The sequence below is a fragment of the Mirounga angustirostris genome, unplaced genomic scaffold, assembly GCF_029215605.1.
Source record: "Mirounga angustirostris isolate CCGP_5_RB_7025 unplaced genomic scaffold, mMirAng1.0.hap1 SCAF_1, whole genome shotgun sequence".
In the NCBI taxonomy this organism is placed as follows: domain Eukaryota; kingdom Metazoa; phylum Chordata; class Mammalia; order Carnivora; family Phocidae; genus Mirounga; species Mirounga angustirostris.
Window position 1 is genome coordinate 77,260,148 of NW_026991709.1, and position 17,390 is coordinate 77,277,537.

General features: G+C 44.0%; 1 long non-coding RNA gene across 1 annotated transcript; it reads left to right on the plus strand.

Moving 5' to 3' along the window:
* Positions 1 to 10,720: 10,720 nt before the first annotated feature.
* Positions 10,721 to 16,117, plus strand: LOC123840207 (uncharacterized). Its single transcript, XR_006789941.3, has 3 exons — positions 10,721 to 10,845; positions 11,353 to 11,403; positions 14,395 to 16,117. It is a non-coding gene; the product is annotated as an uncharacterized LOC123840207 (long non-coding RNA).
* Positions 16,118 to 17,390: the final 1,273 nt, after the last annotated feature.

The following is a 17,390-nucleotide window of genomic DNA, read 5'->3' on the forward strand; positions in this document are numbered from 1 at the left end:
TTCACTTTCTTGGACACCTCATTCCACTATTTTTTTAAGTCTGTGATTCATCAGTCTTATACAACACACAGAGCTCACCACAACACATACCCTCCCCAATGTCCATCACCCAGCCACCCTATCCTCCTACCCCCGCCCCTCCAGCAACCCTCAGTTTGTTTTCTGAGATTAGGAGTCTCTTATAGTTTGTCTCCCTCTCTGGTTTTGTCTTGTTTCATTTTTTCCTCTCTTCCCCTATGATCTTCTGCCTTGTTTCTTAAATTCCACATATCAGTGAGATCATATGATACTTGTCTTTCTCTGATTGACTTATTTTGCTTAGCATAATACCCTCTAGTTTCATCCACATCATTGCAAATGGCAAGATTTCATTTTTTGATGGCTGCATAATATTCCATTATATATATATATATATATATATATATATATATATCAAGGGGATATATATATCCCCTGTCAAGAGGAAAAAGATCTGTGAGAAGTGCCTACAAGAAACTGACTTATAGGAATAAAGAGATCTTAAGGGAATTTCAAAAAGATCAAACCCTCAAGAGAGTAACACTCGGGAGACACAGTAAACCACAATTAATTTAGTTTTCATGGAAACTTCCAGATTCACCAAAGGTCAAAGACTGGGAGATGTAGGAATTGGAACTTGAACCTACAATGCTAGCAAAAGCTGGGTTCCACTTCAAGTTTTATTACAAAGTCACTGATGTTGGGAAATCATTTCTATTCATTTGGTCGAAGATTTCTTGTTTGTGAAATTAAATCATTCGACTAAGAAATTTTAAGGTTCATTTCCAGTTTTAAAAACAAAGTCTGGTAGTCTTCATTTTCTTGGCTTTTTTTCTCTTGGGTCCAACCCAGAGATGGTGACCACTATGGGTCAGACTTGCAAGAAGGAACCAATCTTGGATTTTTTTTTTTCCCCTAATTGGGAAGAAACGAGACTGTCTAGCATGGTAAGTAGTGCCACCTTTAAAGTCTTTCAACATGCGAGACTGTATTGCATTCTTAAATATTTCTAAGAAACAGAGGTTCACAACCTTCTCTTCCAAGAAAGTCTTCCTTATATTTAATGTCCAGCCCTCAAATATAATTCCAATCTATCTCTTACTGCAGTGTCTCAGTGGAGACTGGTAGTCATTGGCTATTTTCCTCTGGGGAAGATATGCATTCTTCTGAGCAAGCGTCAGTTCATGTCTCAGTTTCCATATCTGTAAAATGGGGTCTAGGATTAGATTCACTTTTCCAATAAATAGCACTTAAGTACATGGCACCCTTGATAGGAAACACAGAAATGGACCAGCCCTCAAGGAGCTTTGATGATCTCGAAGACCTATTAAATGAGATCACCTGTCATTTTCTTAAGTAGGACCTCATTTTTCACTTTTCAAAATAAAGGAGTCACAATAATGTCCTTTGAAACCTCTTATAGATTTATGGCTATAGGATTCTAGGACTACTGGCTGGGCTATTCTGTTAGTCTTCTTTCAGAATGCCTTTCTTTATACCTTTTTCCCTTCTCAAAACCCATATTTTTATGCCTTGGATGTATCTCTTTGCTGAGTATTCTTCTCACCCAGAGCTTGTCATCTCCACTCTCTGTCTGTTCAGTAGCATGGAGAAAGCTCTGGCAGAGGGGAAGCCTGAGGTTCCTTGGCACAGGACCCTCAGTCCTCTTCCCATCCCACAAGGAGCTTAGTTTAGTTGTTGTTTTTAAAATACTTTTATGTGTTGTCTATATTTTAAAATCTCTATAGAGTAGAAATAAAGTCAATATAAAAGTATAGACATTGAAGAACAAAATTCCCCCATTTTCTCCTTTTGCCCCAATTGCATATTTGGAGGTAAAGCCTACCCACATTTTGGGATTATCTTTCCAGATTTTTTTCTTTTTGTATACACACATAAGCTTTTTGTTTTTACCAACTCAGCATTCTCAAAGAGGTATGTAAAACCACTCACTGAAGATAGCAGTCTAGTGAAAATGAACAAACTGCCAATATATACGGTAATAAGAATGAGTATCAAAAATAGTATGTTGAGTGAAAAACGACTTATACAGGCAAGTACATATCATTCCATTTATATGAAGTTCTAGAATAGGCCAAATCGAATCCATGATGAAAAAAAATAAGAATAGTGTTTCCCTCTATTTGGGGAGGGGAGGGGCTGCCTGGGAAGAGACATGACAGAACTTTACAGGATGATGCTAATGTGTTTTATATCCTAATAGGGGCTTGGGATTCACAGATGCATGCATTTGTCAAAACTCAGTGAATGCATAGTCAAGACTGCATTTCATTGTATATAAATATATTTGAAAAGAAAAATAGCAAACAAATATTGAACTCTAATGATATTCATGCTGAAGAATTGAAGGGGAAGTGTACTGATGTCTGCAAATTATTCTGAAATACATTAAAATGTGGATTAGTGGATGGATAAAGGAATGGATAAATGGATAGATAAATGATAAAACAAGCTCAGTAAAATGTTAATGGTAGAATCTAAGAAGTGAGTGTATAAGTGTTATAAAATCATTTTATCTTTGACATATATTTAAAATTTTTTCACAATAAAATGGGAAAAAAACATGCTTTGAAAAGCTTTAAACACATATAAGTGTAATAGATTACTACTGGTAATAACAGTGTCATCACATTTTTGAACCCCCAGGAAACAGCATAATGGCAAGATGCCTAATGCTCTCCCCTAGATCATCAATAATTAGTAGCTACATCATTCATATAGGCTCCAGGAAGATGAAAAAACCCTCAGGAAATAACAGTAATAGCTACAGTTTATTGGATACTCCTGCATACTGTAAAGTCCAAATACATTGTGTCACTAAATATTTTCACTTTGAAAAATAAGTGTTAGTATCCATATTTTAAGAAAAAGCAAGGCTAATAAGGCTTGGAGTTAAGCAACTAACTCAAAATCACATGGCCAGTGAATGGCTGGGTCAGGATCAAAATTAGGTCTTACATAATCGCAAAGCCCACATTCTGCTCACTAGAATGCACAGTCTCTCACATACAGCCCCTCCTGGCCTCTGCCTGCTAGGGAGAAACGTCGACCTTGCATCAGGGAATTTAGGGGTTGAGGAGAAAGGGGCCCTCAAAGTTGTAATGGAACCGTAGCTGCCTTAGTCACCTGGATTGCTGTGGTAATAGGATAAAGTTAGTTCCAGAAACCCATGGCATCTCTCGGTATAGGCTTTGACATGAAGTGGCAATCTCCGGGCTTTGAGGAGGGAGCTGAAGGTAGTAAACTCTAAGCTGGCAATACAAATCAAATGTGTTCTGATGTGTTAGATCAAAACCTGGGAACTTCATGGGCTCCACCCAACCCCCCCATAACAGCTGCAAATGTTTGTGTTATTTCTCTAACATCTGGTCCACCCATGTGTAAACAGAATGATGGCTCAGAGGGAGGAAAGGATCTGAATGCTCCATTTCTCAGCCTCGAGTATACAGTGAAATGGGACAGAGCCTGAGTTAGGAGACTCTTTAATTTCACTGAGATTTGGGCAGCAGTTTCCAAAAGCACTTTCGGGTCCCTCACCTCTGAGTCTTTTTTCATGCCATTGTAGGGAGTTTGTGTTGGGGAGCAGTGAGACCTTCAGACTGAGAATTAGATGACCCAGATTTCAATTTGGGCTCCTCACCAGCTGCCTGTGCACCTGTGGGGAAATTTTTCTTTCTAGGTCTCATTTTACCATCTGGGTTACAAAGGGTGGAGTCCTCTGTAAGGTTTCATCCATCTTTAACCGTCAATTTTTTGGCACAATTTCAGTGGTTACTGTCTCTGTTATTTAATAAGTACATTCCTCGCCGCTGCATCTCCCATTGCCTACAGGGCACTTGAAAGGTTATCAGCCCCCAGCACTTTTTTATGTCAAATAAGTTTCACCTTGGTTTTCTCCTAAAAAATATGTTAGGACTAACTTCAATGCTAAAGGTAGCATTCAATCTATCAATTATTGCTTCTGTTTAAGAAAGTAATTTTTTAAGCAGTGTCCTCTGCCTTGTTCAAAATTATAAGCAGATCAAGTATTTGCTAAGCCTGATTTTAATGTGAAATGTATGACTTTGATATTCAAATATACTTTTAAAAATTTCAATACATTTTCATTTTCTAAAAACTAAATCAAGGTAAGGTTCTTGTTTAAAATAAGCATGCTATTAGCCTTGATATATGAATGCAAACAAAATAATGCATTATGAATTTACAAGTATACTTTGAATGCTGAGGTAAATAATGTTGACTTAGTTTAGTAGGCAGTGAGTGGCTGATGAAAGTTTTTAACCTAAGGAATAATACAAGCTGAGATTAGAAATCGTTACTCCAAAAAATTGCTCTTTGTAACCCAGCCATTAGGCCTCAAGAAGGTCGAATTCATATTTTATGCCCACTTTCCCCTCTGTAAATCCCCTCTTTTCATCTCTTCAAAGATGATCTTTTGGGTTTAATTGCCACCATGAATTCTTCCCGCAAATACTAATCAGTAAGATGAGGCAAAAGACAGAAATTGAAATAGAGGAAATGAGAAATGTAGAAGCTAAGAGAATCTCATGGAATGGATCCATCTTGTTTTGAGCTTGTGTTTAAATAGGGGCAGTTCAGAGCTTCCCAGAGTGGGAGGCGAGAGAACCTCATGGAATGGAACCATCTTATTTTGAGTTTGTATTTAAATAGGGGCAGCTCAGAGCTTCCCAGAGTGGGAGGCGAGAGAACCTCATGGAATGGAACCATCTTATTTTGAGTTTGTGTTTAAATAGGGGCAGCTCAGAGCTTCCCTGAGGGGGAACCCCTCTCTCAAGGAAACCCCAATCTTTCTTTTCATCCTTTCAGAGTTCCTGTTGGCCCCACTTCCAAGATGGTTGAGACTGTTGGGTCCTGCTCCTATCCAGCAGAGGGCGCTCTTGGAGTACAATTGGTGATGGTGGTGGGAAACTCTGGGAGGACAATCTCAATCTCCTTCACCAGAGGGCTGGCTTGGTGTTATCTGAGCCTACTGTGCTAACTTGAAAGATCATTGGCCCTTCTTGCCTTGTTTTGTAGAATTCTGCTCATAGTCCTGTTAAACTCGACTGAAGAGCCTGTTTTCCAGCTCTACTCTCTTCCCACTACAGGAAAAAAGTGACTAACTGATCCTCAAGAGATAAGAAATGAGTTAAGAAATGTGAGGAGAACTGAGAAATCAGGAAAAGGTTAACCAGGTTAGGTGTGTGTCAGAGACCGTCAAATCAGCATAAGCAAGATCACCAATCTACCTCTCCCTACCTCACCATCTACAAGGGAATTCACAAATTTTTAAAGAGTGGTGGCAGATAACATGGAGAGAGCTCAATAATGACACGAAAATGAACTTTGAACCAGGAATGAGCAGAAATCCACAAAGATTTTTGAACCCAAGAATGAGGTAAAAAGCTTAGCGACTGGGCTGCCTAGCAAAAGATTTATCCATCGAAACCCAGAGACCAAGCTCCAGCTCTTACCAAAAAAATGAGCGCCGAGGAACAGTGCATATCTGGGCTCCAGCCCTGGCTCCGAGACTTCTTGGCTCTGTGTCTTGGGCCAAGTCCCTTGGGCAAGTCACTTTGCCTCAGTTTCCTCATCTATCAGGTGAGGGAGTTGGACCACACAATCTGCCAGATTCATTTCTCATTCTATATCCTGAGTCTATGAGTTGCTAGTATCTTAGAATTACAATTTAACTTTTCTTTAGGGAATTTGTTTAAGGAAGGTTAAGGGTAACTCTGTTTAGTCATTATTCAGTGAACACATACGTCCTTCGTCAGGAAGAACAGCTTGAATCCGAAAGTTCCAGCCACAACCCCTCCCCCATTCATTTATGCCCTTCAACCACCAGCAGTGGGAGTGTGGTATGAGGGCATCAGTTTCTTCGCTGGTTTGTGGGCTTTAAGGTGGATTGTGGCGTTTGATCTGCCAACCCGTGCAGACTCTTGACTTTTCAGCAAATAAAAGAGGAACACTAGAAGCAACCTCAGAGCTCAACCACACTCTCTATCATTTAATAAATGCCGAGACACACATTTCAAGGCAATACAGTAATTGGTAGAATAAATCTGGATTATGGTATCCTTATAGGCTAATTGTAACGTCCACCATATAAACTCCACCCTTGCTAATCCCATAACTCCACTAAGACTACTTAAATTTTCTTCTTCCAATTATCATCGGGTCCTTGCACTGCTTACAGATAATCACAATCCTGTCAAACCTTCTCACACAAAACTGCAACTCAAACATAGAAACACTAAGTCAATCGTTTGAAGGATGCTATGAAATTTGGACATTTTGCTTCAACTATAATTAGGAGGGCTTCAGTGGGTTCACTAATCATAAGTGGGCTTATTTCTCCACTTCAAACACTGACAGGTCCAACTAAACCCTTCTTATTCATTCGTTTATCTAACCTTACTTGAAAAAAATAAAGATTACAGTAAAAAGCATGAGTACTTTTAAACCCACCCACAAAACAAGAACATAAACGCAATTATCCCTGAGACCTAAAGGAACTATTGCAACCCCAAAAGACCAAAAATAATTTTTAATGATATTTTTCTTTACTATATGACTTCACTGAAGGCTTTTCTATATAGGTCTTCACATAAGAGCTATTAAATAATTTAACAGACAATATGCCAATAGCACTTTCATAATAAAGAAACTTCTACATGCCAATCTTACAGTGGACCTTGGTAAATGTCAAACATATACTGTCAGGTTGTACTGCCAAGGCAGAGTTCTGAGGCCCCAAGCCATGTCGTCCTGGATGGTATAAGGCTTCCTGGGAACCTAATACAGGATAGGGGGAGATCTGAAGCATCTTGAAGAACAGCTGATTAGCAGGAACCTCAGTGCAGTCTCCTCAGATATCAGCTGTCTCACCCGGACCAGGAAGTGGATAGTAGACAAGTCTAGACAGAGGCTGCTGACCAGGACCTAATGTTCAGATGTGCCGTGTTGGGGCCTGAAGAAAGGTCTCCGGGCTCTGGATACACAGGGAGTCTTTCAGGCCTGAAAGGCTGAGACTGGTCAGGTTTCCTCCCTGAAGGACGAGGCTGCCAGACCTGGTTGTGTATCTACTGAGTGGTCACTTCATTCCCACTTCTTCCACCCATCCCCACACACACGTGCACACACACACACACTCACACAGACAAGCTGGTTCTTCATGGTCTTTACTGTAGAATCACAGCATGTTGGAGCTCTCCGGGGCCATTTTACCCATTTATTTTAGAAAGATGGAAACTGAAGCTCAGAGGGAGGGGAGCTCCCACTTGCTTAGGGACAAACTGGGATGGAACAGATGCCAGCTCCACAGTCTGTCCCTCCATCTAATAGATGTGTCTCACCAAAACACAGTGTAGATAATGCCATGGTCCTGCTCAGTCACATCCATCGATCTCCCATGGCCCTCAGGAGAGAATGCAAGTGTCCCAGCCTCAGAGCCCTGCAGATAATAGTCCTGTTTGCTTTTTCATCCTGGCTCCCTTTCTTCCGATTTGTTTCCTGTCTTGATTGCTAGCTGCAGTGCTCCTCACAGGACTCTTGCTCCCACTCAGACCAGACTCATTCCAACCACTGTCTTAAGAGTGATTCTTTCCAGTTTCTGAGAGGCTGTTCTCTGTGAATTGAGGTGTTCCAGAAACTAAAGCAGAATCATAAAATGGCCTCACATACCCCTCAGGTGTGCCTCTCCAGAGAGTCAAAACACATACTTACAGCACATTTTTACTTTTTTTTTTTTTAAGGTTTTATTTATTTATTTGTCAGAGAGAGAGCACAAGCAGGGGGAGTGGCAGAACAGGCGGAGGGAGAAGCAGGCTCCCTGCTGAGCAGGGAGCCCAATGTGGGACTTGATCCCAGAACCCTGAGATCATGACCTGAGCCAAAGGCAGACGCTCAACTGACTGAGCCACCCAGGCATCTCAGCACATTTTTACTTTTAATATTATTTTTGCATAATGACCAAGGCCTCTTCCAGCCTCAGCCCCCTCCTATGTGGTAGGAAGGGCAAATATACCCATTTTATAGGGGAGACGAAGGAAGTGAGACCCAATGCCAAGAAAGGGCATATGATTCATCCTCCAGAAAGCAGTGAGTCAGAGGAGAAGTAGAAAGAAGACCCAGGCTTCCTGACACTGGGGCTCCATTCACAAGGCCAGGCATCTTGCCTGCTCTTATTTCCAAATGTTTGATATTTTAAAAAAATAAGTCAACAAACACCCTAGCAGGTTTATTTTTGAGAAAAATTGTGATGAAGGCTAACTACTTAGTTTATAACAAAGCAGCTCGGAGCTTTCCAGGTTGTGACCTCCTCCTAAGACAACTACATTACTATCTGAAGGTAATTCTGAAGAGTTGAACTGTCAAAGAAATTGGACAAGACCAAAAATCCAGTTGAGGTTAGAAGTAAGGGCTTCGTCCCACAGACCAGCTGACCATCTCTGGAGTTTGATAGCTACTTCCAACATCCGGTGGTGGTCCTACTGCTTAGGGGCTCAGAGGAATGGGAAGAGTTGGGTGAGCAACTTCACGTGGAAGTTGGAGCATTTGGAAATGGAAGGCATGTCAAAAGAGACAATGGTACTGGGTGCTTCTGCAGTTCTTCTCCAGGAAAGAGAAAGGAAAAACCTGGGGGCATGCCTTCAGGTTGGAGAAAAAAAGGGGGGACCAAGAGGCCCCCCAGGACCTGGGTAAGAAATAACTCTGACATGCTCTTCATGGCAGCTCACCCCATTTACTGAGTCCTACTAATGTGCCAGGTACTAGAACAGAGACCCTCAGTAAGGTGACCATACAATGTATCATCCAAACTGGAGCACTTAAGGGTGAAAAGGGAGTTATTAATAATAATCCCAGCAAAATAGGCATAAACTGGGAAGGCAGAGCAGGATATATGGGCACCTACACCTTCAGAGTTGAGGTCAACAAGAAAGGGTCCTTATCCACGGAGAAATCTCCCCTCCATAAGAAGGATACAATAAGCACACCGATGACATGACCCAGAGCTAGCTGCTTACACTGAGACATATGGAAGAGCCCCAAGAAGAGTTGAAGGAGAAAGAGAACAAACACCTCTAGAGATGAGAATCGGCATTTGAGAATTGGTTTTGAGGGATGCAAAAGATTTGAACGTGTGGCAAGGAGAGGCCAAAGAGCCTTCCAGCTAATTAAAAAAAAGAAGCCTGGGCCAAGGCCCAGTGGCGGGGGGGCACAGGCCTCTATGAGGTGTGGTAAGGAGCAGGGTAGATCTGACGTGGCTGCAGAGGGAGGTGGAGTGAGACCAGGGAGGGATGAGGCGGGAAGGGCGTGGAGGCCCAGGTTGAACTTGGTTCTAGTTTTGTGGATGCCACCAGGGAGCATAAGTGGGGTCGCACAGATCAGCGTGCATGGTCTCTGACATCAGTTGAGACTACCCAGGTGTCCAGACACATCGCATAAGCTACTGCTGGTTTCCCCAGGCCAACTGTCCTCTCTCCAGCAAGTAAGGCAGTCGAATCATTTGAGGAACTGCAGGACCTCTTCTGGTTTCAGTACCAAGCACTTTCTCTCTCCACCCAGCTGCTGGAGAAGTGGGTTTGGACATTCGGGGGAAGTGTCTGTTTGGCAATCCTGAGGCTAGACAGCCTGAGGGGGGTGGATTTTAGGGGCTATCCCCTGGTACCTGTTCAAACCTTTGAAGTTCCTGGTGAGACTACTTCACATTCCTAACGTCCAGGAGCGCACACAAGTCCAGAGGAAGTTTGGGCCTTGGGGCTTTCAGAAGGATGTGAGTCAAGGTAGTCAGGGAGAGTTATCTCTGAAACGGAGCAGAGCTTGGCAGTTGGTAAGAGACTTTCCAATGTGGGCCCCACTTTTTGTGAGATAGGTCAGGAAGGTGTTATTCCTATGAACAAGTGACATAAAAGGGAATTAAGGAGCAGACAAATGGGTGACTCATCCAAGGTCACACAGCAAGCGACAGAGCTCCTCTCCCCGTGCCAGGCCGTGTGTGTAGGCCCCAACCCCACAGCCTGCTCTCAGAAGGGAGACAAGGGGGCAAAAGAGGAGGGGAAGGAGGCAGAGAAGGCAGAGCGGAGGGAGGGAGGGAAGAAGTTAGAAGGGAGAGAATCAGAGTAGAAGATTGGCAAAACCCTTTCATCTAGTTGCGGACCGAGATGGGCCTGGAACCTTCTCATTCTCCTTTTTCCTCCCGGACGCAAGAAAGTCGGCCCGGAGCTGTGAGGTAGGGAAGGGCTGCAGGGGGGTTGCTGGGCATTTCAAAGGCCGCATGTACACAGGGAGAGAAGCAGCAGGGGCAGCCCAAGGGCCCGGGCCAGGAGGAGGGGCTGGGCCTGCCTTTGGTGCCTAGAAATCAAAGCGGCCAACTTTGGGCTTTTTCTTCCCCTCACACTGAGGCACTTTTATTGGCGAGATGAAGGGAGGCAGAGCAGGCCTACAGTCCTCGCTTAGCTTTTGGAGGTTAATGACCCAGTTAGCAGCTCTTGGCTGCGTTTCCGACATTTTGCAGACATCAAGCCCCGCGTCTCTGCCAAGTACATTCTGTTCCCTGGAGCTCATCCAATGCATCTCAGATTACTATGTAATGCGACAAAGAGGGAGAGGTGGCTGGGAGGGGCAGCGGGAGCGGGCGGGCTGAGCGGCCAGAGGGGCGAGGGAGGGGTAAGGGGATGCCACTCTAAATATAGCTGCCCTCCTAGAGATGCAGGGCCAAGGTGCTTATTACTGCACTGGAGTGATCCCCAAGGGAGGGGACAGAGGCCCTGGCGTCCAGGCAAGACCAGAAGGAATCCTGCGGTGAGCGCACTCTGGGGTGGGGTGGGGGTGAGGCTGCCAGAGCCTCCAGGGTGGGGGGCGGCGAGGAGAACGCGGGAGGGGGACAAGAAGGGGGAGGAGCTAGGGAATAGGCCCCTCCCCAAAGCCCTTCCCGCAGCTCCAGAGAGGCTGCAGCCTGCGCGCTAATTATAGACGTGAATGGAAAGCGGCAGCTTGTGAATGATCGCGTTGCTCTGCTGCCTTTGGAGGCTGAGGAGCAGGTGCCGCCCTGCTAGATACAAAGTGATTCATTTAAAAGCCCTCTGTCCCGCAAGCGCACTCACCGACAGACAGGAATCCTCTAGCTCTCTCCTTCCACCGCCCAGAGAAGGATTCCACTATTGGTTTAAGAGCCCTGGATCTGGGGATCCGGACAGAGATGGGCTGGCGTTTCCCACCTCTTTCACCCAATCTTTAGAAATCTCCCCGTGGGTGCGAAGAACCCCCACGCCTTTTCAAGCTGTTGGGAAGTAGTATCTTGTTTTACAGATGGAGAAATTGAGTCTGGGACAGAAGCAAGGATGTGCCCCGGGGCACATGGTGAGTCAGGGCAGAGCTGTTTGCCTTACCAGGTGGGAACCTGAAGCAGGTTTCACTTCCGTGACATTAATTTCCGGGCATGGATCTTTGGGTACAAGCATCCCCTTCACTATCCTGGTTCAGCTCCCCACCCCTTCTGCCCCCCACTCCACCCACCGCCACCGGGAAAACTTGCTAATGCTAGCTGATTCTCATTGGGAGGTTTAAGTTCCCAGCCTGGAAACTGGGTGAAGTGAAAACGATGCCCATTTTCCTGTCAGTTATGTGTGAGTCAATCCGATGTGCCCTCCATCAGCATAATCCTGTCATGAGGAACTCCAGAGGAGGCAAAACCCAGCCTTTTCTTCCTCCTCAGCATCTCACATGCACCTAGCACTCAGTTAGCCACGTGCTCTCATGAACATCACCACCTAATCCAGGCCACACGAGCACCGCAAAAAGTCTTATAGCCATTTCACCAAGGGGTGGGAGGGCGGAGGCGACTTGCTCCCAGTCATCTGCTTCTGAGTAGCCAGCTTGAGACCTGAACCCAGGACTCCCACCCCCACCCTGCGCCGTGCCCAGTTCGGACTCCATGGTCTGCAAGGGGGGCAGGGATCCACCTCGTCCTAAAGACAGGTTGCTCCAAGAAGCCTGCTTCTCTCCAGCCTGGCTGCTGGCCTTCTCTCCCCATAGGCTCCCATGCCCCTTCCTCCATCCTAGGCCACAGTATACAGCTAGGCAGGAACAGCTGCCGTCTTTGAGACCAGAAGTCTCCACAGCCCGCACTGCTCTAGACTGCAAATAACAAAGCCAGTCGCATTCACCTGCTGGACCTATCCGCATTCTCCTCACCTTTGCTGACCACTCTGGGCTTAGCTCTTTCCCTGTGTTTCCCCAGTCCCCTCAAGATCTCTACCAGGGAGCATCAAGTACTATGCTGAAAAAAGAAGGAATAGATGTGAAGGATATTTTAATTGTTTTTGATTTGCCTCTTTGAAGCTGGGAGTGTATCTGAGTCTTTGTAAGTCCCCATCCGACCCGACATACACAGGATGCAGCCCACTGCACTGAGCATAGCAGACACACAGGAATGTTGAAAAATCATAAAACTTTCACATGGCTGAGGAAATGTGCATATACTGAGGCTGGCCATTGTCACATCTATCTGACAACACAGATGAGTGGTCAGAATCTGCACTTTGCATGTACAAGATGAGGCTGTGCCCTGATCAGTCGTGCGATATTGGCAAGTTGATTAATCCCTCCAGGTCTCCATTTTCTCATCTGCAAAATGGGTATAATTATACCTCACAGAGGCAATACTAAGTGGTATTGGCAGTGCTGGGCCAGGAAAGGGGGGGAATGTTCATATGTGAATGGTGGTCTCAGGAAAGGAGGGGAATGTTCATATGTGAATGGTGGTCTCTATGGTCACTACCAAGTTTGGAATCCAAATTCAGCTATGGGGACTTGGGTAAGTTTTTTAACCTCCACATGCTTCAACTTTTTCACGTATAAGGTGAGGATACTAAGAATACCTATCTTATAGTGTTGTGTGAATTAAATGAGTTAATAGGTATAGAGGGCTAAAAATAGTGCCTGGCACAGAGTAAGTGCTCAGTACAGATGACTACTGGGTTTGTTTTTTTTTTAATTAAATGAGAATTGAATGGTATAATGTGTGCAAAGTTCCTAGCATAATGCCTAGCAGAGGGTCAGCACTCAGTAAATAACTTATTTCCTCATCTGTGGAATGGGATTAGGATAGTTTCTTTTACACAGGGTTGTTCTGAGGATTATTTTAGATAAATGTAGATGGACACTCTTTGTAAAACTATATAGGACATGTTTGATTATTAACTTTAATGTTGGGGTGTTGATTCAATTGGGGTGTATTAACTGTGCCTGGTCCTGTTTGAGATACAGAGATCAATAGTTTCTATGCTGTCAAGGTGTGCCTAGGTAGGTAAGGCCTAGGCTGGATATACAAATAACTATAGAACACCGGGCAGAGCATGATGGGTGCCCTGATTAGCTCATAAACCAAATGCCAGGAGGCATCAGAGAAGGGGAGGCAGAGACCCCGAGGTGGGGAGAGGAACTCTAGAGTGACTACAGCAAGATGAACAAAGCCTGGGAAAATGAGTAGGATATGGACAAGTGGAGACAGAGGTGAGAGCTTCCTGGTGAAGGGTATCAATCAGAAGGGGGAAGACTCCAAAGCAGACCTGGAAAGGGCATGTGGGAGAACCACACCCATGCCAGCATTCCGAGAACATGGCCCAGGAGGTCAGCGAGGAGGCCAGGCAGTGGAGTCCCAGGGGCCCTGTGATCCTCACTGACGACATGGAGGGCAGATGTGCTGAGGATGGTCTCGGAATGGTGATTCATGGTCAGACTGCCAAATCTCATATAGTGGAAGTGGAGACAGAAGGCAGGGACGTTTCTCCAGAGCCAGAACCGAGTGGCAGACACTGGGGATTTCCACAGCTCCTTCACCAGCACCTCTCAGTTTCCATCATTGCATATTTACCTTTGTGTTCTGCTCTTTACTTACATTGATATGTAAGCTAAAGAAGAGATGGGAATGGGAGTCTTTTCTTTTCTTCCTTGTCCCTAGGGCCTGCCAGGTTGACTGCATTTAGTAGCAGCTCAATAAAGACTCACTGAGCAAGTGAGTGCCTCCTTGATCCGAAAGCCAAAAAGACCACCAGAGTGGCCTAGAAGTGGTCAAAGGGGTCTCCAAGAAGGTTTTTCCTACCTTTAACTTCAGCAAAACAGGTGGCCCCAGGGTGACAGAGTTTAAAATTCACTAAACACAAGTGCAGAACTTGTTTCATGATCCTTCAAATATATCTATTTTTAGAAAATAAAACCAGAAAGAATTGGGAAGAAAGGTAAAAGAAGAAACCTGGGGTAGAAATAAAATTCCACCTGTAACTCTCCATCTCTTATTTAGTTACCTTACTTAGCCATCTTCTGTTTTCCATTCTCTTCTTCTAAAAAAAGGAAAAAGGAAAGAAAGGAAGAAAGAGGGAGAGAAGAAAAGAAGTTACCCAAGAAAGCGATGAATGTGGGCAACTGGCCTTGTCTTCTGAAACCCTCCATGACCTCGGTCCCTTCCCAGCTCAAGTTGGGGAGCAGAAAAGAAATCCAACTGGTTTCAGTTGTTAAGGATTTGGGACAAGCAGCTAGCTGATAGAGGCTTTGCCTACTCTCCTATCCTCACCTTCTTTAAAATAGCAATGCCATTGCCTTTCTTCATCTCCCTTGGGTAGACCATTTGCTCCTGTGTTTCTTGATCAGAGGCACAGAATGCTGGACATGGAACAAACAGAACCTAGAGGGAATTGAAATAACACAACTCTTTTGTGTTATAAATTAGAAAATCAAGGAAAAAGAGACAGGAAATGAATTGTCCAAGGTCTCCCAGCTCATTTGTCATGGAGAACAGGACCCAAGTCTTCTGATTTCAAGTTTAGTGCTCTTTCCAAACTCCATGACACCCCCTCTAAGGGAGCAACATTCATATTATAACATCTAACCTTCCCATCTCCCTGAGAAGAGGGTAGCTTTGAGAGAAGCAGACCTGGGTTTGAATCTCACAGCTACTGTACACTAGCTATGTAACCAGAGGCAAGAAGCCAGACCTTTTACCGTAGCAATAGCCATCACTGCAAGCACCTACTTTGTGCCAAGCTCAGAAAAGTTAAGAAACTGGTCCAAGATGGTATAAGTGGTAGACCCAGAGTTTGAACCCAGTCTGTCATATTCTAAATCCCATAATTTTCCACTGTAGCATCCTGTTTCTCTATACCGCAGCTTCCTCATCTACAAAATATGGGATTACTTTTAAGAATAAATGAGATAAAAAGAACCTAGCTCAGTACTTGACATGCAGTAGGTGCTCTACTCTTATTTGGAACATCGCATTCTGAATATTGTTATGCCCCAGGTCTCACGATTTTTATGATATTGCTTAAAAAATGGTAGCAATTTCCAGTCATCATCACCATACTCAACAGCCCCTACCTTCCCAGCCTTAGCTTTCCCCTGATGTGTCCTTTCAAGGCGTTGTGTTCCAGACATGGAAGATTTAAGCAGAACAGGTAAGGCAGGATAGAAACTAAATCTGCCTGTCTGTGCTGGAATGCTGAGCAGACAGCTCAGGTCTGGCAGCAGTAGCTACATCCACTCATAGGCTAGGGGAACATAAGGCAACAGGATATCCAGGTGCAGAGCCTGACAGATTTTCCTACCTAGGGGCCGCAGTCCAGGGATTGAGAGTGAGCAATGCCTAAGGCAGAGAAACCATGGCTTCAGAAAGTCCAAATCACAGGAGTCCAAGCTACCAGTTCTGGCAAAAGCCAAATGAGACTTTAGCTAGGAAGGAATAAAGCTGGGTAGGAAGATCACCAGAAAAAGAACATAAAAACCAGGATTAAAGCAAAATCCAGTTGAAAGGAATAGAGATTAAAATCGACCTAGCCCTTCTGAACATGACAGATGAGTCTTTTTTTTCTCCCCGGATTATAAAAATAAATAACCCTGCAATTCTCCTGGCCATAAATTTTAGATACATCTGCTTAGAGCGAAGGCACCAAAACATTCGTGGGAAGGATACCCACCAAATTCAGAATAGTGTTTTCCTCCTTAGAAAATAGGAGGGAAAGAAGGCAGGAGGAAGAGGAAATAGAAGGTGGGAGCTTTAACTATGTGCGTTACATTTAATTTCTTTGAACAAAAAAATAAATATGGCAAAATGATCAGCATCTGTTTTCTGAGGGTGAGTACATGACTTCTGTTACATCTTTTCTGTATGATTACATATTTAATAATTTAAAACATAAATAAATATATTTTAAAATTAAGTGTGTAACATTAACATGTGACCATTTCAGAAAATCTGGGGATTTTATGAGTCATAACATAGAAAGATAATGAATTTTTAGTGTTATGATGTTAGCTATTTAAAAGTCACAATGTGATATTTCTCAGGTACAACAGGTCTCACTCCAGTGAGAATTCATATAAGACCACTGTGGTAGATTTACATACTGACATCCATATATGCGTGTTAGGAGGAAGATTTCAGGATTCTTCCCATCATACTATCTGGCCAACCATTCCAGAAATGCCCAACTCTTAACTCCTAACCTGGCTGGATAGAAAGTCCCATTTTAAAATAAGAATTAAGATCTTATACTCTCATACAGAAAGAAAATCTAAAAGGCTTCTGAATAATCAAAGTTAACATTACAAATTTCACAGACTAAAATTCATGGATGGAAACCCAGCAAGGATAAAGAGCAGAACACCACCATCAACCACTGGATCTAATTGACACTTACAGAATATTCTGCCCAACAAGAGCAGAATTCACATTCTTTTCAAGGGCACATGGAACATTCACCAAGATAGACCATATCCTGGGTCATAAACCTTATGGATGTCTCCCATGAAGCAGAGACCTTCAGACCCTCACTCAGAAAAAAGTCTCATTTTACATAAAATTGATAGATCATCTGGAGTCTCTGACCATAGCACAGCAGAAGAGAAAGCAGAATTGCTTCACAATGGGCAATCCTCATCCGTAATACCTGGCTGCCAAACCATTTGGGAGGAGAAAAAATAGCTATAAAATAGAGACTCAAGGGCCCAAAGCAAGCAGTCTGGAGCCATCTAGTTCAGGTGCAAAGCGTGACAAGCCCAGGAACGCCCAGAAACAAAGCACTCTGCACTAGGATACTTAATGGTTTAGTAGAAAGAGCATGGGAGTCAGCTGATGAGGGTTTGGGCATGGCCCTGCCACTAACCCGCAAGAGGCTGTGGGCCTGTCTCTTTCACTTCTTCTTTCTGGGAACTAGCTTCCTCTTGGGCAAAACGGAGTCACTAGAACCTACGACTAGACCTCCAAGATGATTTCCACTTCTACCTCTCCGTGGCTATTTTTGTGTTCATTCTAATTCCCCTGGGTCTTCAAGGAAAGGATGAATAATTCTTGG